We start from the raw sequence: 25573 nt of genomic DNA on the forward strand, positions 1-25573 counted from the left end.
TTAGCTTCAGCCACTACCCTGGCCTCAGCTTTCTCTCCCATAGCTTCTGAGTTACAGCCTTCTCCAACCATGTCCTTTTGTTGCGGCGCTGTGAAAGACTATGCTGCCAGTGAGGGGAAGGACTAATTAGGAAATCAGCTGAACTGACTTTGTGCAAGCTGCAAAGCATGCTCCCGTGCAGAGTGCTCACATAATGTTTTGCGCCTCCAGCACATCTGAGCTAAGCGTTGCTACCTTCCTCCCTCAGGAAGGAGAGAGGTGCCCAGCTGTGCAGAGCCCATCTTCTGGGGGACAACATTTCTGACCTTTGTAGCACGTCTGAAAACTGATCTTAAGTATATGAACTAGTGAGTGAAAGTAGAAATGCAGATTTCACATTCTTGCCTTTCTCTTCATCCTTGTGTTATAATCTTTCGTTAGAGAACAGTCTGCCAGCTGCAGCGAGAACTTAGTGAGGCTCTCAGAAAGCAGCGGATGTCAGAGACTTCCCTTAGAGTTTCTACCCGTTTGTGCGATGACCTCAAGGAAGAAAAACTGCATTTGCAAGAGGACTTGGACAGGACAAAAGCCGAGGTATACCAACTCTGTAAACATAGTAATATCTACGAAGCTGTTCTTTTCCTCCACTGCTGGAACAGAACAACATATTCTGAGCACAAATGCCAGAGAGGTTTGTCTAGAGGCATTCCTCATTGTAGTGTAGCTAATGAAGCCACTCCTTGAGCCTTCCTCAAAAGGAGCTCCTGGTCGTTTTCCAGGCCCGAGTGTGCTTTTATCTGAAACATCACAAGAGCAACTGCTCCAGGTTGCAATAAGAGGAGATCCTGCCCTTCAGACACACAGCATGAGCAGGAGCTCTCAGGTTCAGGCTCTTGGGTCGTATTGCAGTGATCTCCTTTCTCTTTGCTGCTGCCTGCCCTCTGCTCTTGCCAGACAGCAGTGGCTTTTCAGGGAGCTGCTTTCAGGGCTGCGGAGTCTCACTGAAGAAGAGACATTGTGCTTTTCAGCCCAAGCACGTGGCTGAAATGCTGCTGGTTTGGAGTCTGTGCTGTTCAGGTGAGCTGTGGAGTGGGTTGTGAACTCTTGCTGGAGAACTGAGGAAGCATGGGAGCTGAAGCGACCCTGTCTGAACTCCTGAGAAAGATGTAAAGAAACAAAAGAAATGGAGATACAAATCCCTCTTTCTTGGTTGAAATACCAAGTTAGTGGGTGTCAGCTATCGTCTCGACTGATAGGTTTGCTGGATTTTCCCCGAATGGAGGGATTCTAGACCTCTCTGATGAATTGTGTTTGTTTTTCCCCTGGATACAGGCCAGTGAACTCTTCCAGCAGCTGGTGAGGGAATCCACAAAATCTCTGCAGCTAGGAACTAGAAATCTGGAGCTGCAAGAAGAGGTGGTTTGCCTCCAACGATGCTTACGGAGCAGTGCGGTAGATCTTTGCAAAATAGAGGAGTATAAAAGAGAGATTGGAGAAAGAGCCTACCAAAAGATAAGGCAAAAACTGGAAGAAGTCAATCTCTTCTTGCAGGTAAACTCATTCACCATTTGCATCTGCAGTCTACAGTGCATTCATTTGTTGTTGTTGTCATTGTCTTTTAGGTCTTTTGCTTTAGGTATCTCGTTCTCTTGTAGCGCCCTTTTTCTTTTGTCTTTTTTTTTTTTTTAGGGAAGTTGGAGCGCTGAAAATGGCTGTGTGAAAGTGCTCCTGTGTGTGTTGTGTGATATGCATGTCTGGGAAAACACCTACTCTCTGATTGCCTTCCAGCAGCCCCTGTAGCTCCTTCAGTCAAAAAGCCTGCCCAAGGCAGGCTTCCTGTTGGCAGTTTGCAGAGGGAGTTGCCATCTTGCCTTTTTGTCCTCAGGATGCATTGTGAGGAGGTGGCATTAGTGTGCATCATCCCTCTGGCCTCTGTATTGAGTACAGGGAGATCCCAGGTGGAAAGGCAAAGCATGCAGAGGGGGACGGACTGTTCACATCTGCAGTAGGTGGTTGAATTGCCAAGGGATATGTTTGTCCTCTAATGGCTGTTACTGCTGAGAGTGTCTGTGGCCAGTGTCACAGGACCTGCAGTGTCATTCTCCAGACAAGGCTGTTGAGAAAACAAGTCCCTAAGGTTCCTGCCCTCCTGGGGGAAGGAAACAAACAAAGAAACAAAGAAACAAGCATAACCCATTTAGTAGTTTCAGATTTCTTCCTTGATTGTTGCTGGTAGGGAGGCAGCAGGGTTCCCTAGTTGAGTCAGGCTGTGCTTTTTCAGTCGGGTCTGTGAAGTGGAGTTGGGGGAGCACTGTCTTTTCCTTCCTGTTTCTTGAAGTTGCGTTTTCTGCTTTAGATGCAGGCAGCCACTCAAGGCAGGTTAGAAGAAATAAACGCCAATAATGCCTCACTGAGAAACCAGCTGGAGCGGAGAATTGGAGGGCTAGAATTGGAATTGGCTAGACTACAAAACATGCAGCAAGACAGCGCATTGCAAGTGGCATTTGCTCAGGGAGAATTGGAAAGGTCTGAAAAACTCCACTTGGTGAATGTGGAAATGAGAAGACACCTAGCAGAGAAACTGGCAAGGTAAATCTGTGCTTTTTTTTTTCTTTTCTTAATAGATAAGTAATCAGGTATTACCTTGTTTTAATCTAGGATTTTGTGTCCCAAATCCCTGTCTTGCATCTGCTTAGGATGTATGCAAGTGTAAGATGGAGCGCTTACGGGAAGAGTCCAGTGTGGTCCCTGCCTTACTGACGGAGGGATTGCCTTCCTGAGGACTGTGTTCATTTCTCTTTACTGCCTTGGAAGAAACAAAAATAGGCATGCACCTGTAGAGTATTTTTGAAGTGAGTGTTGTTTGACCCACTCTGCCTTTTGGCAGCCCTGCAATCACCTCCTCTTCCTGTAAGGAAAAGAGGAATTTTGCTTCTGAGGCTGTTGTGCTCGACCTAGAAGTCCACAGAAATGTGCTCGGAAAGGGCTAGAGAACAGACCGTGAGTCTGTGAGGCAAAAAGAGTCCTCTGCTTTGAAGATCTAACCCTGAGGAGGCGTAAGCTTTGGTAACTGGGCAGCCTATGTTCAGAAGTCTGATAAGATGGTGTAAGACTTGGAGCACAACTCTGAACGTATGCACAAGGGCAGGTCTTGCAAAACGCTTCTGTATTTTTCACAGAGCTCAAGAGATGCTAGCAGAAGCCAGTGTTCAATGCCCTCCGGAGCAGAGGAGAAGCAACTCCTTAATCACAAGGCCAAGGCGATGCCTTACGCTCAAGAAACAGAGTGGAAGCTTCTCTGGCTCGTGCCAGAGGCCAAGCTGCTCATCCAAGCCGCTCGCCAGCTGGCCAAGGCTAGCACAAAGCAAGAAAGGTCTGGGGAAGGTCTTGCCAGCAGCCGGAGAGAAGACACCCCCACTGCTCCCATCTGTACCAGCAGCCCCCCCAAAAGGCAGAGGCGGAGAAACCTGTGACTAAATGTAACTGTGCTCTCCCAGTGCAGTTGAGATCAGCTGCCAGTTTGATTCTCGTGGGGGCTGAGCACTGGTGCCATCACTTGGGGCTGGCACATGGCTCGTCCCGCAGGGTCTGCAGGGCCGGCTGTAAGCATCTTGCGACTGGCATAGTAACCTTGAGCAGCCTGGCCTTTGGTCTGTCCCGGTTGGCCTGACCAGCTGCTGCTCTCAGGAGCCGGGAGCTGGGGGATGGCATTGATTCTGCTGGACTGGTGGTGCTGGGGCCGGCCAGCTCCGACTGCGTGCTGGAGGCTGTGAGGGGAGGCGGGAAGGGCAGCAGCATGGCCCCAGGGCCCCGAGGCTGGAGAGGCCAGAGCAGTACCCCCATTCCTCAGAGGGGCAGAGACACTCTGCCAGCCTGCCCTGGGGGGCACCTGGGTGCTTTGCCTCTCAGCGGTGCCCAGGCTGGCACATTCCTCGTGTTCCCAGGTGCCGGGGGCTTTCCCTGAGGAGCAGCAGCCTCGATGGGTGCCTTGGGAAGCACAGGAGGAGCACCGGTGCTGCTGACAGAAGCAGCCATGTGCTGTGGGGAGGGCAGGGACTCATCTGTGGCCCCCCTGCAGCTTTGACAGCCTTTGCTGGCAGCGCCTGCCCTGGCCTTGGGCTCAGGCTCTTCCAGGGCCAGGGCTGGAGCTAGTTGCAGCTGGACCTTGTGGAGGGGAAGGCAGGATTAATTGCTGCTGCTTCCTTAGGAGCAGCAAGTTTGTAGCTAGAGCCCCCAGGACACTAAAGCCCAGCCAGCAGTGAAAATGTAGCCCCGCATTTGCACAGCTGGAGCGTGCACATGCCCGAGTGCTGGGAAAGTGGCTGTTGCCAGTGTTCTTTCCTTCCTTCCAGCCACCTGCTCCTCTGCCTTCTTCCTTTGCATGCCCCTCTCCTCCAGCTGAAAGCCATCAGCTCTCTCTGGCTCCTGGGCTCCTGCCTCTGCTCACAGCTGCTGTGTGAGGCAAACACAGGGGAGGCATTTCACAGGGAGGCAGCAACAGAGATAAGAAGGTGTGAAAACAAAGCCTGCCAGTTACATGAACAGGCTCTCTCTGGATGCCCTAACTAAAAAAGGGTGTGAGCTAGTGAGAGGAGGCTCTGGAAGCATCAGGTCTGCAATAGGCTGATGACCTCATTCCCAAGCTTTTCTCTACAGTACCAACATTAGAACAAAAATGCTGCAGAAATCTCCTCTCCCTGCAGGTGTTGCTATGCTCCCTGCATCTGAAGGATCAGCCAGTGGCATAAGAACCGCCTTCAGAAAGGCTCCTGGTGTGGTCCTGTTTTGCTAAGCAGCAAACCTTTTATCCCTCCATCCTTAGAGTCAAAAGGCTCAGGCTCCACACCGTTCATCCACTGCTTGGGTAAAAATGCCTTTGACCTGCTGTGACAGCTCGAACAAGGTGGGCAGCATCAGCCCGTTGTGCCACCTGCCTTTGTCAGCTCATTTCACTGCTGAAGTCCTCAAAGCAGGCTGGGCAGTGGCCAGGCAGCTGCTGCTGGGGATACCTGCAGGGAAGCAGCACCTTCCCCTGCTTTACAGGCCTTCTAAGTGCAGGGAAAGGTACTGAAAATGGAGCATTTCATCCGTTTTCTCACACGGATGCTCAGGTGTCTGGCCACACTACTGCAACAAATTTAAAGCCTATGTAAGGCCTGACCCAACCAACAAGTGGGTACATTTCTCATGCCCTGTCCTTTTCACCCCAACACTGTAGTCAGGAGGACGAGGAGCACAGATAGGGCAGAAAATAGGTTTCTCTAAGCACTTCAGTACATTGTGCCCTTTAGAGGTAGATCCCGCTCCCCAAACGAATGCAAAATCCTCCACTAAGCTGCACAGCGAGCTCTGGAAGGGCTCCTTCCCGCTACTTGTGCCAGGGAGCTGAGGCATGGGGAAATCGTGATTAGGATGCATATTGTCAGAGTTTTACTCTGAAAAAGAAGAAGAACAGGTGCCTCGCCTGACTGATGACTAAGTAAAGAAGTGCAAAGACTCGAATGGGCATGGAAGCAGGATCATAGATGAGAAACCATCTCCAAACCCGAACGAGAGTGGGCCCTTGCTTTTCAGCAAAGGAAGAACTGCCTCTGCTGAATTGGGATTGTCTCTATTATAAATACCCGTTCTGTGGGTATACTGTCTCTTTCCTCTGCCAAAGAGTATTTTAGCGGGAGACAAGAGAAGGACTCAAACCGAGCTACTATGCAATGGACTTTCCCCCAAACTTGTTCCCTGGGCAAAGGCTGCAGCAGCCGTGGGGGCTGCTGAAAGCAGGTTTTGGCTCTTGGAGTCCTTTGAAGTGGAAGATGTCAGCGGAGCAGGGCTGCAGTGTGCTAGGAAGATGCTTCAGGGCTTCTTGCTTCAGGACTTCCCTTCCACTCTTCCCGCGGGGCCAGGTTCACACAAAGGCTGCTTTCTCCTCTGCTCACATATGATGAAGAGAGCAATGCGCTCGCAGCAGCTGAAATGTGTATCCCAAAACACCTTTTGGACAACAGGGAATTGCCAGGCTCGAGGTGGGTGGGCTGGGGGCCCCTGAGCCCGGGGCCCTGGCCTCCAGGGAGCTGGGGCCCGCAGGAGCACCGAGGAGCACCGCTGCAGGGGCCAGGCCCCGTCAGCTCGGCACCTGCCCTTGGCTCTCTGGCTGGGCCCAGCTGGAGCTGGAGCTGGGGCTGGGGCTGGAGCTTGGCCCCGGGCTCCCTGCTGGGCGCTGCCACCCCTCAGCTGGGCAGGGAGGGCTCAGGGCCTGGGGCAGCGGGGCTGCGGTGCCACCCGGGCCCTGGGCAGGATGGAGCCAGGCGGGCTCCCGCGGAGCCCCACGCTGCCCTGCCGGCAGCCACCGCCTGCCCGGTGCCCCCAGCCCGGCCTGCTGCAGTGTCTCTGCCGCCACTAACCCCAGGCTTTCTCGGTCCTCTGCGGCGGGGGTGGCCGCGATGGTGTTGGGTCAGTGCCCACGGGGCTGCCTGAGCTCCCTCAGGCGGCCTCTGCGCTTGGGTGGGGTTTTTTTTTAGCTTTTTCTCCCCTCTCCACGAGGAAGAAGGCTCTAAAACGCCTCCTGTGTGCAAGGAGCTTCCTGCAGTGCCGTGAGTACCAGCCTGTTGCTCATCCATCCTAGCAGCCAGCAGAATTTGCATCATGGTACATACTTGGAAGTGTTTCAGAGCAAGCAGAGACTGAGAAGCTGCTTTTTGTACGTAAAGCCAGACAATATTGCTTCAGGAGACCAGGTAGAAAAGAGAGGAACTCCCCAAGGGAAGATGTTCCGGGGGGAATCGTTTCTGGAAGAGCAGTTGGGAGTCAGCAGTCTTGTCCACCAGGGAGGCTTTCTCTCTCTGTTGTAGTTATTTGGGCCTCTTTCAGTGTGGCAGTGCTCTGTTGCTCTTTTTTACAGCCCGGTCAGGTGTGAAGTAGTTCTGCTGTTGCATGCACAGTTGCTGTTTTGAGTCATGCTCCATTCCTGAGGGAGGGAAGGAGAACAAGCGTGCAGAGACTCGTGAATGGCCGTTGCTTCTAGCAGTCGTGCCTGTGTTTGTAAGCAGTCTTGTGTAGCAGGCTGCTGCTTCTTAGGAGAGACGGCCCTTTCTCCAAGTGTGTGAATCGGGTGGATGCTCTCAGCTTTCCTGCGCCATAATGTCAGGAGCTAGTCTTAAACAAATTCCGTGTTTCTCTTTCCTTGTGGGCTGAGCGACCTTCCTAGCTCCAGCTTCAGGAGTATTTTCCTGAAGTCTTGCTTGCAGCTACGCTGCTCTTTTTTCCTGGGGGGAAGCTACCAACGCTGAGTGCAGCTGGCCCTGTGCCATCTGCTGCTGTTAGCAATGTGGCGAGTGGAGTCAGGGCCGCCTTTGTGGCGTCCCCAGGGAGTTTCTCTGGAGAAGACCTGTGTGTGTGGATTGCAGGGCTCTGGTCTGCTGGTCGACTCTGGCTGTGAAGTCTGTGGGGAATCAAAGAGTAGCTGGCGCTTGGTGTGCAACATGCAAATAGCAGGGAGCCGCATGTCTAGTCAGGCTGCCTGTTAATGCCCTTGCAGTGGTAAGACAGGGCGCAGCCGCTCGATTGTGCCCCTGACGTGTGTGTGAGTTTGGTAGCTGAATTTCAGCAAAGGCAAGGTCTTGCTGTATTGGTTTGACCTCTGCTTGCATGGTGCGGGAACGCTATTTGCCTATTGTGTTAGGGAGTACCTGGAGAAGAATTGTACTTGTTCCCAGAAAATAGGACTATGTACCTCAACAAACCTTTCCTTCTCCCTGCTGGAGTTAGGGACTGCTAAGTGTGGAGACCTGGCTGCCTATAGCTGAGTCCTGCCGTTGTCTTTGTGTTTGTATGGGTTGTATTTTGTGTCTAATTTCAAGAGCTCGAAAATGAAAACACTTTTTGCTCTCCTTGTGTACTCCTAATGGCTCTGGCAGCCTGACTGATGCTTTGTTATCTCTTAGTTTGTCCCTGCGCTGTGCTTGGAGTTCATCTTGGGTGGCTGTAAAGGTCTCAGTTCTGGTGCTTCAACATAGGAGGATGTTGACTCTTAGCTGCTAATTGGCATTTGTTGTTGCTTTGTTTTTGGCAAAGGAGCTTCCTTGTTTCCTTAGTAATGACTGAAATGGTCGGTGGGGGTGGGGGTGAGAGAAACTGGCCCTGCTGGCTGAAGAATGCCCAGCCCTCTGTGGTGCAGTTTAGCTGGCTGGTAGTGGTTCAATGTTGCTGGCCTTACTGAAGTGACTAAAAATGAGCTTGGTGTGAGTTGTGCTTTAGACAGCACTTTGTTTGCTTGTGCTGCAGTACCAGAATTGCAAGCTGGAGGGAGGAAGAGGCTCTGAGGTCGGAGATGCCTTCCCATCGTGGATGGGAGGATGCCCTTGTCCAAAGCCCTTCTCGTGTCTTCATTTCAACTCCAGCCCTCTGGTGGGGTCAGTGGAGGGCTTCTAGTTGGAAGTCAGTTAAGAGTCTCGGCTCTGCAGCAGCCTCCTGCACAGGTGCTTTTGGAGATGATGGTGGTGGTGGTGGTGGTGGTGGTGGTGGTGGATGATGGCTGCATCTGTTTGGTTTGGACCAGGCAGGATGGTGGTGAGCTTGTTGACTTGAAGCATGGCACATCTTTCTCTTGCTCCCCAGACAGACATCGCTGAAGTTTGGGATAGCGTGTGTGAGTGCTACCACCAAGTGCAGCTGCTGCTGGACAAGGTGAGTCTTGTCTCCTCATCCTCCCTCCAACCCTGATGAGTGCTGAGTGGCCCCTTGCATGCGGCCATTGAGCAGCACTATTCCTCCCAGCCTCTGAAAGCGGAAGAAATGCCCCGGGAGGAGGCTGCAGGTGGCAGATTTGCCTCAGAGCAACCTCTCCCTCAATGGAGAGCAAAAGCAAAGCGCAGCTGGAGAAGCAGAGTGTGGGGTTTCTTTCTGGGGGCCTTCTCTAGCTCCTTGTGGCAGGGTGGAAGGACCCGACAGAGCTCGTGGTGCACTGTGGAGGTTTTATGCCAGGTGTTGTCCCTCCCTGGGCATCCTGAGGCTGTGGGGGTTTTCCCTGCTTGTTTGGAGTTTGGAGACTAGTGCTTCAGCTGGACGAGGTGCTTCTGGTGGAGCACCATGTCAGCTATGATGAGAGCCCCTGGCCTGGTAGGAAGAGCGCTTCAAAGCTGGGCTACCCCTTGTGTTGTGGCGGGGGTCTCTGCTAAGAGCTCTGCAGACCTGTGGGAGGTCTGTGGGTGTCACGTTGCAGTGCCTGCTGCGTGAGAGCAGTTTCTTGGAGGTGTTTCTTCAAAGCCAAGGGAAATGAAGTTGCTGCTGCCCATTTGGGCTGCCAGATTCCTTGGGAAGGCGAGTGCCAGTGTTGCTGGTGTCTCTGCCGGCGGCTTGTCGTTAGGAGGAGTGTAAGTGAGGTGCAGTCAGGGGCGAATGGGAGATGGGAGGGGTAGTTTTCCGCAAGGCCAAGGAGGTCTCTGGGGTGCCCTTGCTGGTGGCTGTGGGGCAACAGGGTGTTGGGGCTGTGTTTGGGGTGGTTCTTCTGCTCCAGTGAGGCCACCTACTGTTTGCTCGGAAGAGCAGTGTGTGGGGAGGGCCGGGGCTGCGGCCCCGCCAGGCGAGAGGTTTGCTGTTGCCTGGAGAGTGGTTGGGGTGGGTGAGGGGTGAGAAGGCTCCCGAGGGGCTGTTGTGCTGCGAGGTGCTTTGAGTGTGCTGAAGGGCTGTTGAAGTGACTTTGTTGCTTGGTGGTTTGTGTGCAGGGCATTTAGAAGCTGCGGAGGTGAACCATGCCCAGATCGCTCTGAGGACCCACGTTTCTAAGTGGGTGTCCGTCTGCATAGCAGTGACGCTGCAATTGTTTGTGTGGGCCTTGCCCAAAGGAGAAGATTTCCACTTTATTTTCGAGAACATCGGCCTGCTTGTGTGCCGAGAAAGGAGAGTCGTCCGGCATGTTTTGGAAGGTGTTATCCAGGCAGTTGGGAAGACCAGGAAGCTGGCAAAATCTTTCGACAGTGTAAGCTTGGGATGTTTTCAGGGCTCCCTCTACTTTTTTGGAAATGTGCAGAAAGAATTCTCCATGGGCTTTCTAGTCGCTTGTGCTAAACCTGGTTTACAAGCCCATGAGTTCTCTGCAGAGTTCTTGTCTGGCTTAGAGGAGAGACCTGGCGCTGGAGAAGCCCTTCAGGGAAGCTGTCTTTGGTCAGAGCAAAGATGCAGCCCAGTAGCCCATGTCCGTTAGCATCAGGAGGAAGTATAAGTGGGGGGCAGGCTTTTGGTGGCCCTTCCCCCGACACGTGCCCTCCTTCTTCCAGAAAGCCGTGCCAGCAGAAAGGCCGGCCAGTTTCCTGGGGATGACCTGGCGTGTCTCTGTCACTATTGCTTCCTAGGGTGTAGCTGCCAGGGCTTGTCTCCTCATGAAGCTAGTGGGGAATAACTCTGTTAAAGGCAGGGTTCTCAGTGAACTCCATGGTCACTCTCTCTTGCTTTTCTGGGAATTCATGTGTCTTCCGGTGGAGTCACATGGAGGAGGGCATGCTTTCCATTCCGCCGCTGTGTGGGAGAGGATGCTAGGCACCGCTTTGCACACACGGAGCTTCATCTGCTCCTTCCCTTTCTTCTGGGTGAGCATAAAAAAGACAACCCTCCCCAAGCCCAAGATGTTACTCTTTCCTGCCTGTGTGTTTTTCTTCCCTCAAGAAGCATCCCTGAAAAGGGGGATCATCACCAGATCTCGGCAAGCCCTCTGACTGGAGGCTCTTGTGCCCGTCCCAGCACTGATGTTTTGTGCTCTGGGCCTTCCTAAGATATATTGCTAATGTGTGCTGTCTTCTGCTTTGTCAAAGTGGAGAGTTGACAGTAGCTCCGCACTATCTCTGCAGCTGCTTAGTGGAGGCTGCAAGAGGCTGTGTTGCTCTTTACTGAAACCAGTGTTGCCATCTTGTTTCCAGGTTTGTGCCTAAAGATGCAGCTTCCGAAAAAGCCTTGGTTGAGCAGGCTGAGAGAAAAGATACTGTAACATTGCGTGTCCTTCCTGTGGGAACTGTGCCAGCAGTGCAGGTGTGAAGAGCTTTGTTGTTTTGTAGTTCCCGAGGAGGGCCTTGCTGTCAAGGGCATCGTTTGCCCCGGACATCTTCCTTCAATCCAGACCAGTGCTGTGGAGGGGATGGGTGAGGAGAGGACCAAGACACGGGCTGGTGTGTGTCGAGTGAGGTGAGAGTCTTGTGGGAGTGGCTTTGTGTCACCCTGTGCTCTGGGACATGTGTGAGGCAGCCCTTTTGCTGGTGATGTTGCCTGTATCAATGCTGGGAGGTTCTGAGCACATGCTCCAAGGACGTTAGTCACCTTGCTCTGCTGGGAAGTGCGTAGCAGTTTTTGGAAAGCCTCTTGCATGAGGTTTCATTTCGGGGTGTCCTTCTGATTTGCAGCTTTGCAGATGAGCAGTGCCTGGGCAAAGGAGAGGAAGAAGCTGCCAGGCAATCTGTTGCGCTTCGACGAAAGAGAAGGCAAGGGAAGGCAGCTCTGAGGAGCAGAGGGGCCTACGAGGTAAGGTAACAGCTGTCCTCCTTCTGAGAATGTGGACCTGGGAAAGCAGTGGGATGAGGTAATGGCAGGGAGCAACGTGTCCATCTAGAGAAGGGACGGGGGGGCAACCCGGGGAACCGTAAAGATCCAAGGGCCTCCTTGGAAGTCTTGAGCAGAAGGGATGAGAAGTCTGGGCTCAGACCGTAGTCACCCATGCCTGGGGAGGCTGGCCTGTCCTTCTTGTGGGATCTGTCTTGGAGATGCAGATGTAAAGAGCTTCCGTGTTCTGTACTTCCAGGAAGTCCTGCTGGTGAGCACCTCCTCTCCTGAGGGCATCTTTGTCAGCTCCAAACAAGCAAGGTGGAGGTGACAGGAGAGAAGAGGACGAAGGTGTGGGCTGGAGTGTCTCGAGTGAGGTGAGACTCTTGGAGAACTGGCTTTGGGTCACCCCGTGCTCTTGCCCGTGTGCGAGGGAGCTGTTTCCTTTTGCCCTGTTGCCTGTAGGAGTGATGAGAGGTTCTGACCACGTGCCCCAAGGACTCTAGGTCTCCTGGCTGGGTTGGAAGCGTGAGACTCCTATGGGAGGTTTCATTTCTGTGTCCTGCTTTTCAGGTTGGCAGATGAGCAGTGCCCAGGCAAGGCTGAGGCAGAGCCATCAGCCAAATCTGTAGAGCTGGCACAGAGAAAGAAGGGAGAAGGCGTCATCTGTGGGGAGCAGAGGTAAAGGGGCAGAGGAGGTAAGGTACCATGTGAGTTGCGAGAGAGGTTTGGGGGGTTCAGCGCTGTCCTTGTGCGGAGGGGCTTAGATCCCAGGTGACAGTGCAATGCCGGGTAGAGTAGAAGGTGCCTCTTGGGAATCTCTTTCCCTGCTCCTGCCATGTGCAGTGAGTGCTTGTGGAAGAAGCCGCAGGGAGAGCGCCTGCTCCCAAGAGCCACTGGTGCTGCTGAAAGGCATTTTTGCCCTGAGCCGTGCTGCTTGTCCACAGTTGCGGACTGTTGTGTTGTGTCAGAGGGGTGTATTTGTGCCGCCTCCTCTTGTGGAGGAAAGAGCTGGGAGCAGGCATGTGTGCTGTGAGCCAGCAGCTCTGCCTGGAGCCGTGGGCAGTGGAGGGGCTGACATATGTCATGGAGGCCGTTGGTTTCTGTTTGAGGAGAGAAATCATCCAAGGCAGATGGTGCAAAGTCTGCTAAGCAGTGTCCAACCTTCCTGTTGTTTGGGAAGATGGGACTTGAAGCCGGTCTGTCTGAGTTCCTAGAGAACTGTTCAGAAACCATATCCTTTGGTTGAGTGTGCCAACAGAGGGCCAAAAGGTGTGGATGAGAAGAGTGTGGAGGTCCAAGAGCGTGGCCCCCTTGTGTGGAAGTATTGGCGCCAAAGTGACTCTCTCAGGCGACCAAGATGTGGCAGCTGGCCCCCCTTTCCGAATATGGCCCCAAGGAAGCAGTGGGACAGGACGACCCATGGGAACAATGTGTCTCTCCAGAAAGGGAGGGTTGGACACAAGAAGGAGTGTGTGAGGGCCAAGGAGCACACAGAAGGGGGGCCTGCAAGGTTGGAGGAACCTGTGCTCAGTCTGCAGTAGCCAATGCGTGAGCAGGCCAGCATATCCTTCTTGTGGGAACCATCCCAGCAATGTAGGTGTGAAGAGCTTCCTTGTTTTGTACTTCCAGAGGGTCTTGCTGGCAAGCGCCTCCTTTCCCGAGGACATGTTCAGCCAAAGCTGATCCGTGACATGGAGCTGATGGGAGAGGAGAGGAGAGGAGAGGAGAAAGGCCCAGGCTGGAGTGCATCAAATGAGGTGAGACTCCTGGCGAAGTGGCTTTGGGTAACCCTGTGCTCGAGGATGAGTGTGAGGCAGCTGTTCAGGAGATCTGCCGAGGTCGAGTTAGCTCAGAAGCAGGTTCTATCTGGGGCCAGGGGGCGGCCTTGGAAAGGGGGCACTGATCAAACACCCATCTGGGTTTCCTCCCGCAGAAGGACCAGTGACAAGGACCACAACAGACTAGTTTGGACCACTGGTGAGGACTAGGACAGGCTAGTTCAGAGGGACCATAACGTCCCTGGCAGCAGCTCAGGGAAGGAGTCAGCAGGCAGGGGAGGTGCAGCTCCCAAGAAGCTTCGTACAAAGGAGGATCCACTCAAGTCTCTACAGCGACACTTTCTTCTAGGATCTTCCCACAGAAGGAGACATCCCAAGCAGCAGGTTCTTAATAACCCCCCTCTGAACCCTTCCTTCCTTCAATGGAAAGCCTGGTGGAAAACAAGAAAACAAAAATCTGCAGTCACAGAAGTTTAGGGAAAAACGGTCTTTTGCAGAGCCAGAAAAGCTCAGCTACCTTGGGAGGTGTTCGTTTGCTCATCCTAAACTCCACCAAAGGAGAGGTAAACTGCCCCTGAAAGGATGCTTCATAGCCTTCAAGTCAGTAAAGCTAACAGAAAACGGGCATTTTCATCCTTTGTCATGCCCCAAACCCACTGACAGCAGGAGAAAACTCAGGGTCCCTAGACTTCCTCGATGCTAAATGCCCAAGACAGCTCTTCTAACCAGCATTTTGTGAAGAAGGACTTGCAGGAAACAGCCAGCAGCAATTTTCTCTTTACCCTTGAGGAGCAGGGATGTGGGCAGAGCACAGTGCTATGAGGAAGCCACCTGATGGGGCTCCCCGGCTGGTGGGATAGATTTTAAGGGTAGGAATGACCACGCTGCAGCCAAATCTCCAGCTGTGGGTGTCTTGTACCAACCAGTCCCACCTCCTCATGTGTGACCAAACACATCAGTTTTGGCCCTGCCGAAATGACCAGGTCCCCGTGCCCTGGGCTGCACCAATTACCCCAAACTGAGAGCCAGGCCATGGCCTTCCCCATCTCGAGGGACCTAGCCACTGCACTGTTCCTCCCGGACACTTTTCCCAGTAGGGTTAGTTGAGGGAAGGGAAGGACACTCAGCAAGCAAGGAGCCTGCACCACCTCCAAGATAGCGTGGGTGCTCTACAGAGAAATTTGACCAAGAACTACCTGTTAGAACACAAGCTTTTCCCACCAGCCTGGTCCCCCCACCTACCCAGGCGGCTTTTACTGTCTGCATTTCTCACTTCCACAACAAGAGGTCCTTGAGACCCAGGACCAGCAAAGCCAGGAGCCAATCCTGTGGCTGTTGTTTCCTGCTGCCCTTAATTTCTCTGCTAAGTGCTTCCGGACCTGAAACTCATGCATGCTTCTCCCCGGTCTCCTCCACAGCTCCACCGTGATGCTGCAAGGCAATAGACATGAGCCCGCATCCTCTGATGCCCTCACTAGAGGCCAAATACCCTCCTTGACTCTTGAGAAGATGATGGAGAAAATTCTCCAGGAAGCCATTTCCACACAGATTTCAACAAGCAGCTGACTGGCAATACTCAGCATATCACCAACCTGAGAGCTTTCTGCGAGAAAACAACTAGCTTGTCGGATGAGGGCAGAGCAGTGGGTACTACTTGTCTTGACTTTAGTAAGGCTTTCCACACCGTCCCCCATAACATCCTCACAGACAGACTGTCCTGGTATGGGAGATTCATGTCCCGGCTCCCTCACTCTTGCAGCTTAAATCCTACCAAAAATGCAAGGAATGATTTGTATCAACATTTCTACAGCATAAGACAAGGTGGACAGCCCTGCTGAGAATCTGGGCCAATTATATGGGATGTGTCTAGACATCTATTTTATGATTTCTCTCTCCACCTTTCAAAATACAGAATGTTAACTACCATTAGTGCCACAATAGACACAGAAGAAAAAGCTTCCAGACTGAGAACTACTTTGGCATAGTATTTTGCCACCCCTTAGTAATGACACCTTAATGTTACTTGATTCTGCATTCAGCACAAACACATTCAAACGGAAATCAGCTACATATAAACATATAGATGCAAGTAATTCCCCAACAGCATGTAATGGGGGACTGCTCAGTAAATCAAACAGGTAAATTCACTTGAAAGTGCTCAAGTGTTTTTTTAGTGAGAGGCCACTGGGTGAGGTGATCAAGTTTGGGGAGGAACAAGTGTGGGGAGACAGAAGGAAAAGGGGATAAAAGGGGCTGGTCGCGTGTCAGGAGGTGGCTGGCCAGGCCATGTGTGTGGCCGTGCCCTGCGCCTGACCAGCCCAGGCCATCCCATCTCCTCACCCAGCTCCGTCTCTCCCCATCCCTGCAGCAGGGCTCTCTGTGCTGTGGGCAGGGTGCATGTGGAGGAGGTCCCAGGGCTGGTGCTGGGGGCACCGGGGCCGTGCGTCAACACTGCTGGTGTTACAAGACAACCCTGGAAGCTCAGAAAGAATGTTCATGCTGTTTAAACTAGGCAGATTAGAATAACCTCTATCTCTAGATCCCCTGAGCATGCGTAGTACTAAAATGGTGTGTAAGCAAAATTGTAATTGTATGTAAATCACTAATGAATCAGTGTAAAAGGGAAAGTTGCAAACTTTGCAATTTGTTTGTATAAATGCTCCTTGACAAGCCGGGGTGGGGGTGTGTGCTTGATCTGTGGGAAACCACCGAGCACCCAGGCTTGCACAACTCTGAAATAAAGAAGCAAAAGTCTCTCCTGAGTGTGTAATTATTGGCTTACTGCACACCGGGCAACGAATCTGCTTTTTGGAGAACAGTTTTCTGGCGACCCAAGTGGGACCCTCACTGTAAAGCCTTGCCTGGATCGTCTTGCCAGTTCCCAGCGGGGAGATGCTGCTCTTTGGACTCCAGTGTACAAAAGCGTAATTGGTAAGAACGTTCTTTTAAGGGTAATATGAAACAAGAAAAATAATGTAAGCTATTGGTCTCTGACTCAAATGTGTTAACGATGATGAAAGACAAAGAGAAAATACCTCGGTGTTGCTCTGCTTGTAGTATTGGGAAGAGATGTTTAAAAGTGGGTGATGAGGAAGAGGATGTACAATTATTGGTCTCTCCAGAAAGAGATCAAGATCGTGTTGATGCCAGAGATAAGGGAAGTGAGGCATGTAGCCCGATTGCAGGCAGAACTCGGGCTACTTGGGCTCAACAAAATCCTGTGATTCAGGCCCCACTGCGTCAAGCAGTAGGACCAGATGGAATGCCTGTATATGTGAAGGTCCCCTTTTCAACTACAGATTTAATGAATTGGAAGGAGTCTGCCGGGTCGTACCGAGAAAATCCAGAAAAGATGTATCAATCCTTTAAAATGATAATTGAGAGTCATAATGCAGACTGGCAGGATTTACAGGTGCTTTTAAATACTTGGCTTGCACCTGAGCAGAAGAGAATGGTATTAGACAAAGCTCGAGAGGAAAATGAAAGACAAAATGCTAGAGATGGCCGGAGCGCTTTATGCCGGCCCAAGAACCGGACTGGGATCAAAATACAGGGGCAGGCAGGTTAATGACTAAACAGCACCAACAGTTAATGTTATATGGGGTAAAGCATGCAGTACCTAGGCCCAAAAATATTGCAAAACTGTATCAAGTAGCGCAGGGTATGAATGAGCATCCCTCTGCATTTTAGGAGCGGTTATGTGAAACCGCCCGAAAATGGACAGACTTGGATCCCGAGGACGAAGAGAACAAGATGACTTTTACTACATTATTTGTAGGACAATCAGCACCAGGTATAAGGAGAAAGCTTCAGAAAATAGATGGTATGTCGCGGATGTCAATATCACAGTTAATAGAAATTGCATGAGAGGTGTACAATAACAGGGAAGAAGTAGAGAGAAAGGAAAAACAGAAGGAGAAACTGAAAGATAAGGGGCAAAATGCTGCAATCTTGGCAGCTGCATTTGCCCAGGCACAAACTTCCTCTCGGGGAAGGGGTTTTCTGAAAGGATAAGGACGTGGAAGAGGACATAGAGTAGGAGGGAATTTGGGAAATAGAATTTCACTGAGGAGAGATCAATGTGTGATTTGTAGGGAGAAGGGGCACTGGAAAAATGAATGCCCGAATAAACAATCAGATTATTGGAAACCTCAGTCTGTATCTGTATCTGTTCCAGAGGCAGGTTTGCTCATGACTGGTGCAGAAGATTCAGACTGATGGGAACCGGGGGTTGGGAAATTGGATTCCCCAGCTGAAGCCCTGGTTTCAGTAAAGCTGGGGAAGGAAACAGTTAATTTTTTAGTAGACACTGGAGCAACATATTCAGTATGAAACAGCTGTAAGGCACCAATGAGTAAATTCTCTGTGCCACTAATTGGGGCCAGGAAAGCAAGAGGTCAAACCTTTCATTCAGCCAATTAAATGTAAAATAGGAAATAGAGTGTTAACCCATGCATTCTTATACATGCCAGAATGCCCATTACCCCTAATGGGGAGGGATTTACTGAATAAAGTGGGGGCACAAATAACCTTTGATAAGAACAAAGTTCAGGTGCACATTCCACCAAATAACGCCTGGAAGACACAAGCATATATGTTACAGAAAGCACTGGATTCCAAACAGGTGGAGAGTGGACCAAGCAAAATTCCCTCCGCAGTAATGGATGCAGTAGTCCCTTTTGTGTGGGCGATGGAGAAACCTGGAAGAGCCAAATGTGTAGAACCAGTAAAGGTGGAATTAAAACAAGGAACTGAATCAGTAGCGTGAAAACAGTATCCCATGAAGTTAGAGGCCCATGTTGGACTGGAGCCTACAATTAATAATTTCTTAAAGTATGGACTGCTGCGAGAATGTCAGTCCCAGTACAATACTCCAATCCTGCCTGTTAAAAAAACACATTCACAAGAATACCATCTAGTACAGGATTTGCAAGCTATTAACCAGATAGTCATTGATGTGCACCCAGTGGTACCCAATCCATACACTTTGTTAACGATGATAAATGATCCAAATGTCTATTTTACAGTACTGGACTTAAAAGATACTTCCTTCTGTATCGCTTTGGAGGAACAAAGTCAACAATTATTTGCCTTTGAGTGGGAAAGTCCTACAAGGAGACGCAAAATGCAGTTGTGCTGGACAGTACTCCCGCAAGGATTCAAGAACAGCCCCACCATTTTTGGCAGTGTACTCACAAAAGAATTAGAATTATGGCAAGGTAAGAAAGATACCACTACCTTATTACAGTATGTGGACGCTATCTTGTTGGGGGCAGACACGACTGAAGAATGTAGAGAAACAACCATCAGTTTATTAAATTTGGGGGGAACAGCAGGATATAGGGTGTCTCAGAAAAAAGTTCAGATCATGAAGGAAAGCGTAATCTATCTAGGATTTGAAATATCCCAGGGGGAAAGAAAATTAGGAATCGAAAGGAAAGAAGCGATTTGTCAGATCGCCCCCTCGAAATCAAAAAGAGAACTTAGGGGATTTTTAGGAATGGCTGGGTGGTGTGGCCTGTGGATACCTAATTTTGGATTAATGGCAGAGCCTTTATATGAAGCTGTTAAGGGGCCAGGAGACTTGCTGGAGTGGACTGCAGAGTGCCGAAAAGGATTTGATGAAATCAAGATTGCTCTCATGAGTGCTCCCGCATTAGGACTTCCAAAAATTGGAAAAGACCTGTGGCTTACTTTTCCAAACAATTGGATAAAGTGAGTGCAGGTGGCCAGGATGCCTGCGAGCAGTTGCAGCTGCTGTGATGTTAATACAAGAAGCACGAAAATTGACATTGGGACAAAAGGTGACTGCTTATGTGCCACATGCTGTTGCAGCAGTTTTAGAACAGAAAGGGCATCACTGGTTATCCCCAAGTAGGATGGTGCAATACCAAGCAGTAATACTTGAGCAAGAAGATGTAACCATGAAAGTGTCTAATACCCTTAATCCAGCCTCTTTATTACCACTTCATGAAGAGGGGAACTTGGCTCAAGACTGCCTGCAAACTACTGAGCGAGTATATTCCAGCCGTCCAGATTTCAGAGGTATTCCATTGCAGAATCCAGACTGGGAATTATTTACCGATGGGAGCAGTTTTATCCTAAAGGGAGAAAGAAGGGCTGGGTATGCTGTTGTCACCTTGGAAGAAGAAATCGAAGCAAGATCGCTACCAGCAAATCCATCCACCCAGAAAGCAGGACTGATTGCTTTAACTTCGGCTCTGGAATTATCAGAAGGAAAACGGACCAATGTGTTCACAGATTCCAAATATGCCTTTGGGGTTATACATGCCCATGGCACAACTGGGAAGGAAAGAGGATTGCTGTCTTCTCAAGGGAATCCTATAAAATACAGTAAGGAGATTATGGAACTACTCGAAGCAGTTAATAAACCCAAAGAAACAGCAGTAATGTATTGCAAAGCACACCAATCTGGGCAGACTGATGTAGCTAAAGGGAACAAAAGAGCCGATGAGGCTGCAAAAAAGGTAGCATTATCCGTGTCGGTGGCAGCATTAGTTCCAGAGAGAACGTTAAAAATGGAAATTCCGGTATAGACTGAAAAAGAAAATAAATTAGCAGAAATACTGCAATGCATGAAGACTTCCAAAGGATGGTGGTAACATCTACTGGACAAGGTGTGGTAACTTTGGCGATAATGAAGAAGCTGATGAGGCAAACACATGATAGTACCCACATGGGAGCCGAGGCATTGGTTGAAACAGTTGAAAGATTTGCTGTGGGAGTTAGTGTGTTACTAATTGCAAAGGGAATTACACAAAAATGTGAAATCTGTCTTAGAAATAATCCCATGATTCAGAAGAAGTGCCCCCCCCCCTCAGACCCCCCCAGGGGAAGGAAAAAGGGGCTTCATGCCTGGGGATTCCTGGCAAATTGATTTTTCTGAATTACCAAGCTGTAATGGATATAAATATTTGTTGGTAATTGTTGACACCTTTTCAGGATGGCCTGAGGCTTTCCCGTGCCGTACCAATAAAGCAAGGGAGGTAGTGAAAATGGTATTAAAAGAAATCCTACCAAGATTTGGGGTACCAGAAGGATTGTCTTCGGATAGGGGACCTCATTTTATAGCAGAAATAGTACAGGAGACCTCAAAAATACTACAAATTAAATGGGATTTACATACCCCCTGAAGGCCACAATCCAGTGGAAAAGTGGAAAGAATGAATCAAGCAATTAAGAGACAGAGAGGGAAATTGTGTCAGGAGACTCAGATGAAAGGGACTGATGTTTTACCTCTGGCATTATTAAGAATCAGAATAACCCCAAGGGTTAGGCAGAAAGTTAGTCCATCTAAGGGCGATCAAATTTTAAGTGACTATCTCTTGTCTATGGCAAAGGTTCTTCCTTCTCTCCGTAGGTACATCCAGTTAAGATCTCCTGTACTTTTAGATTCACCTGTACATTCATTCCAGCTTGGAGATCAAGTGTATCTTCGAACCTGGAAGGATGAGCCGTTGATAGAAAAATGGAGAGGACCGTATCTTGTCCTACTAACAACAAATACTGCTGTGAAACTGCAGGGAATTGATTCCTGGATCCACTCCACCCGAGTGAAAGCAGGACCTCGAGAGATGTGGAAAGCTGAACGAGTCCAACCTTTCAAGTTAAAAATATATAAAGATATATGAGTTGTGTTAGAAGTGAATCAGTTTTAAATTTAGATTGTATTCAGGGAAAAATTGCTTTAATCTCTTTGTTAGGAATAGGGTTAATATTGTTGTTAGGGTCTCTGTGTAAAAAGGATGTTCTCCTTAACAAACAACAGGGGAGAAATGTGGTGGTTAGTTTTTCTAGGTTACCCGAGCCAAAGGGAATCAGGAAGGATTTGGGGGTCAAAATCTTCATTTGGAAGTAATTATGAAATCTATGAAGATAGTTAACCAGATGGATGGTTGGGTGTGTCCCCACTTCCCTGAACATTCCAACAAGGGCTTCCCGCTGATTGGAGTGCCTCTTAAGTTTTCCTGTATGGAATTTATGAAACAGATAAGAAATGCTAGTGATCAAACGGAATATGATGAAACAACAGAACAGGAATGGCAAGTCCAGAGTGTGACAGGCGATTATTATCAATGTATCCGAAGGTGCAATAATAGTAATAAATGGTGGGAGAAAACTGTACCTTATGGAAAACAGCCGATCAACTGTACTGGAGCCATTAAGGCAGGGAGTTATGAAGATTGCTCTCGGATCCCTGCAATAGGTTATAAGTGGCCAAGTAAGGAACTAAATGGGTGGCGTGTTCCGAAAGGTAGTGGATGGTATTGGTTGTGTGGGAACAAGGCATGAAAAGTGCTACCTCCTAATTGGTCAGGGACACGGACTCTAGGGGCAATAATCCCTAATATTACTGTAACAAAAGAACTGAGTAACAAGAATCAAAAATCCTGGTTAAGAACATTCATGAGGAGACAAAAGAGGGGCAATAATCCTTTAATAAAGCGACCTACTAGGTTTCTCTGTGCCACTAATTGGGGTCACGGGAAAGTGAGAGGTCAAACCTTTCTTTCAACCAATTAAATGTAAAATAGGAAATAGTGTGTTAACACATGCATTCTTATACATGCCAAAATGCCCATTACCCCTAATGGGGAGGGATTTACTGAATAAACTGGGGGCACAGATAACCTTTGATAAAAACAAAGTTCAGGTGGACATTCCGCAAAATAACGCCTGGAAGGCACAAGCATAGATGCTGGCACTGGGAAGTGGCTTCTCTCGCAGCTCCGCAAGCAGCTGGGGAGCTTGGCAGAGCTGGGCACAGTGCCAGCAGCTGGGCAGCAGTGACCTCCTGGCAGGTGGAGGTGGGGGTGTTGGAGGTGAGGGGCGAGCTCAGTTGTTCTGGGCACCAGATTGCGGCCCCGGGCCACAGGTGCAGGCCCCTCTTCCACCCTGCCTCACAGCATCAGTGCCGGGGCCCTAGCCGGACTTCTTCAGGCACAGAACAGCAGCAGGTGCAGCAAAGAAGGGCTCTCTCTTCTAAACACGTCTTCAGCATAAGCACAACCTCTTGAAGGTTACCCAGTGGCTCCTGTGGCTGTCAACACTAAGACCATGGCCTGAGACGGCTGCTGCCAGGCCTTCCAGCTGTTGGTGTGTGCAGTTTGAATCACATGTGCCTAGGCTTTTCCGAAAGGCCAGCCTCTGAACCTCATCTCTTTAATAGGCTCCTGAAGCAAGCCATTTCTGACTGACAACCTGGGAGCAGGCTTGTTCCAGGCAAAGTCAGGGGACAGCCAGCTGTGGGCTTAGCTGCCTGCGTGGGGTGGAACTCCAAGTCAGCATTCCCATGAAAGTCTCCGAGGCCAATGCAGGTGACCAGGGATTGAGAAGCTGTTCTCTCAAGCAAGCTGGCCAAGCACAGACAAGGAGGTTCACCTGATAAAGCCCCTGAGAGCAACATTTTGGTGTCTGTCTGTTTTTTCCTTGAGAGCGGCAATGAAAGGAAATGGCAGTTAGCAAGGCTCTGCAAGTGCAAAGGCTGGAGCACTTTCTGGAGTTGGAGGCTGTAGGAAAGCTGCCATTTCCAAGCGTCTTGAGCAGCGCTGGGAAGGATTGGCATAGGCTTGGTTTCCTGCAGTCAGCCTCTCTACTAAAGCTAGCACTCAGCCGCCCTCGCAGCTCGGCAGCAATTTGCTGAGGCCTTGCACATACACCACTGTCTTCTTGTGTGCATGCCACCTTGTTCAACAGCTGGTTGCACAACTCTGCAAGAGCTGCACAAGACATCTTGGGCATGACTAGTCTCTTTGCAGGAGACTGACCTTGCTAGGTGCAGGCCTGCAGCAGACTCTAGCTTTGACATTGCCAGGGCGCAGCAAGGGCCAGCTGCTCCCTCAGCTGCTCCTGGGAGCTGGGAGCCACAGTCACAGGGCTGCCATGGCAGGGACGTCAGCAGCCAGGGCCCCATCGCACAGGAGCCACCTGAGGTGAGCGAGGCAGGCCCAGAGATGGCAGCCCGCTCCAAGCAAGAGTCCGGCTCATCAGGCGTGCTCGTGGTGATGAGGCAGGTGCGAGGTCAAGCCAGGAAACCAATCCCCAGGTCAAGGTCAGCATGAGGTCTGACGTGGTCCCTCGGGTCAGACACAGTCCAGTGATCAGCAGGTAGGTCCCGGGTCAGGCCAAGAGGTCTGCCCATGGGCCAGGTGCCCATGGCCAGGCACAGGCATGGCTGTAGCTGAGCAGAAGACTAGTGCTCCTCCAGTGGGACTTGTACTCGCCTCAGTAGAAAGCAGGCATGGCCAGCTCTGTCTGCAGGCCAGCAGCTCAACTTTGCTGAGCCTACAGAATGGTGCCAACCCAAGAGGAAACCCAAATGGGCTCTTCTCTGCTGGCTCTCAGCACCTGGTGCCCCTTCCTGACACACATGTTCAGAGCTGCTCTTTTGATGTCAGCCGGCAGACAGGCCATTCTCAGCGAGGCCCTCAGCCTGTGGATGATGCCCAAGGAAAGGGGAGGAGGTTCTCTATGAAGTCTGGGAGATGTGCAGACCAGAGAAGGATGCAGCAACGGAGCGGAAGATGTGTTTGTGGCAGGCTGAGGAGGCAGGTGCAGGCATTAGGAGTGGGGAACAGGAGGAGGTGGCAGTACAGGCCTAGAAGAGGCGGGCAGGAGAGGGCAAGGAGGCAGTGGCCGTGGTGAGGCTTCAAGGTGGTGGCCACTTGGAGAAAAGGCTAACAAGGAAAGGAAGGGGATGACAGTGAGGCACAGAGTGTCTTTTCCAGGGCCAGCGGCCACATTTGCAGCCATGTGTTTCAGCAGGTGAGGGCCACCTCTCCTGTCACGGCCGAGCCCTGCCATAGCAGAGCTCCGGCCACTCTCCTCCCTGGCCCACTCTAAGCCGAAGCCAGGAGGCAGGCACTGAAGACGCCTTGCACACAGGCTGCTGAGACACACCCAGCGCCCCGCCAGGAAGGGCTGGGGCCAAGGCCAACCCTCCAAACCTCCCAGGGGGGAGGACAAGCCCCGTGGGCAGCAGGGTAGCGGCAGTTCCTGACAGCGCAGCTGCAGGAGCAAGCTCTCAGGCCACAGCCAGCACATGCACCACACAAACGGCACACCTAGGAGAGGAGAACAGCACTTTGCTTTTATTGTGTGCATGCAGGGAGAGATGGCAAGGGGCAGCTCCTCATGGATCCTCCAGCCTGCAACCTTTCCAAACACACGCTCTTTTGCACAAGCCAGAACACCCCAAGCAGATGGAAGCACCGGCAGTCCCTGAGCTCCTGTGACAAACTTGCCCCAGGGCAGAGAGAGACTGAGAGCTGCAGGGCACAGCTGGTGTCTTGGTGCTGCAAGAGCAGGCAGCCACTGGCCTGCAAGGGCCCAGAGAAGCCTTGGCAATGGGCCGTGCTCAATGCTCCAGAGGAAGGCGAAAAACCCCCAGGCACTGCTGCCAATCTGTCCTGGGGGAAAATTCCTTCCTGACCCCAAAGCTGGCAATCGGCTGTTCCCTGGGCATGTGAGCAAGGCCTGCCTCCCAGCCAGCCCTGGGAGGCTTCTCACGCCCACCGGGCCATGAGGCACCAGCACTGCCCGACCCCTTTCCTCTCTCAACCTGCAGCCACCTTAGGGGCTCCAGAGAGTGGGGAAAAAAAAAAAAACCCACAGACCTGACAGAGCTGGGGGGAAAAAAAAAAATCTTTCCTGGGCCCTGCAGGAAACCGCCGGCTGCTGCAGAGGGTTGGCTGCGAGGTATGACACTGAGGATAACCACCTGGAACATCCTCACATCCCAGCCCCTGCATTTCCTGGCTGCTGCACCTGGCGCTGAAGCACATATGCATGGGGAGCTTTGGAAGGGTCTTCGGCTGCCGAGAATGGATGTCCTTGTTCTTTGCAGGCCCTCGAGTTCACTTTTCCCACTGATCTGCAGCTGGAAAGGCCTGGTGCCCTTGGGCATCTCCAGGCGTGTGGGGGTCTTGTCATGCCAGCAAGGGGTTGCTCCAGTCTTGGAAGGACCACAGCTACATGCGGCTTTGAATCCCAGCCTGCTCGGAGCATGACTTGGATCAGAGCACCTGCAGAGAACTCTTCCAAGGGAAATTCTTCCACGATCCAATGGCTACACAACGGCTGAATCAGCTGTGAGATTCAGCCCGTTGCCTTCCCATCAGGAAATGCCGGGGCACAGTCTCCGCTCCCAGAGCAGTGGCTGCTGACAGTGGCGGGAGGTGTCTCTTCCATTTGCCAGAGGAGGCATGCAGAGGCCAGCAGTGCCCAGCAGCGCGCCACGAGTCCAGGAAGAAAGCCTTCAAGCCTGCTTGCCTTGG

Source organism: Dromaius novaehollandiae, chromosome 28 (genome assembly GCF_036370855.1).
Source record: "Dromaius novaehollandiae isolate bDroNov1 chromosome 28, bDroNov1.hap1, whole genome shotgun sequence".
Taxonomy (NCBI): Eukaryota; Metazoa; Chordata; class Aves; order Casuariiformes; family Dromaiidae; genus Dromaius; species Dromaius novaehollandiae.